Consider the following 1,514-nt stretch of genomic DNA (forward strand, 5'->3'; position numbering starts at 1 on the left):
CATAAAAAGCATATAAACGTTACGTGTATAATAAAAACCCAATCATTCTGAAATAAATGATTGATTATATATCCATGAATTAGTATTCTTAACATGTATTTGAAAAACTGTAAACCCTTGTTTTGTTTTGAATCAAACCTCCGTTTCTTGTAAAACGGTGTATTCTAGTATACTTGAATCATGAATTATTGTTCTATGTATCATAAATTATACCTATTATAATTTATATGTACTTTCTGAATTGGTATTTAACTATTTTTGAATGTAACCCCTTGATCAACATATTACAAAGGATAATTAAACTGATGAAATAACTTTTATATTTATATACATATACAATTTTTATATATAAGTAAAATTTAAACGACATTCGGACAAATAACCGGTACTATAAGCCCACATCCAAACAAGGAAAATGACCTAGAATGAGTTATCAGTCTTAAGACTTTTAAATCTTATTTATATTAATATATATATATATATATATATGTATATATATATATGAATTTTGGGGAAAAATATAAGTTTATAAAAGAGTTTAATATTTTGAGTATTTTTGATGCCTTAATGTCGTTCTATCATGATTTGAAATCATTTATTTGTAACACAAAGTTCTTGTGTTCCCCCCCCCCCCCCCCCCCATGAAAACAATAAAAATTATGAAAATACGGGGGTATGAAATCACTTAATAAGTGGTGATTTGGACAGAGTTTCGGTTTCTGGAAAGGAGTTTATTTGATGCAAAAACGGCTTTAATCGGGTAGAGTTTCGACTGGAGAGAGGTTATTTTTCCAGGGAATCTCGGGGCTTCAAGGCTTGCGTAGGGTTTTAGACTTGATACTGGGGCTTTAGGGGTTGTAGGTGAGGTTGTGGGAGTGAAAGAGGTGAAAGTGTGTGAAATATGTGAAAAATCCGAGTGATCTCGCACCCTTTATATAGGTGTAGCACCTAGTTCATGGTACGTAAAACTTATCTTAGTGTTTTTCATTTTTAGCCTTGGACTCGGCGAGTTGTAGGTACGACTCGCCGAGTAGAGACGGGATCCAGAACACGTTTAAGTTGGCGACTCGGCGAGTCCATATTCTGGACTCGGCGAGTTCCCGCTGTCTGATGAAACCCTAAATTTCAAGGGTTTGCACCCTATTTAAACCCTCTTATCCGCCCCTAAGCTCGCCCCCTTCACCCCCCCCCCCCCAGAGCCTTATACTTCGTTCAAGCCTGTTCCTTGTGAGATTGAAACATTTGGGTGTGTTTTTTTGAAGATTTGCAGAGGGAAGGAGAGTAGATCAAGAAAAGAAGAAGGAGGCCAAACATATGTTGGAATAGTGTCTAAGGCTATAACTATATTCGGTGGTGCATGGTCCTTTTGGGTTGCCTTCACCATAGCAACTTGAAGGATGATTTGTTAAGAGAGAGTAAATATTATAAGGAATAATATTTAGCTATTTGATTAGTATAAGTCATAAATTAATTGGTATTAATTTGGTGACTTAAAGAGATTAATTAAATAAGAG

This window comes from Lactuca saligna, chromosome 4 (genome assembly GCF_052625555.1).
Source record: "Lactuca saligna cultivar CGN05327 chromosome 4, ASM5262555v1, whole genome shotgun sequence".
Taxonomy (NCBI): domain Eukaryota; kingdom Viridiplantae; phylum Streptophyta; class Magnoliopsida; order Asterales; family Asteraceae; genus Lactuca; species Lactuca saligna.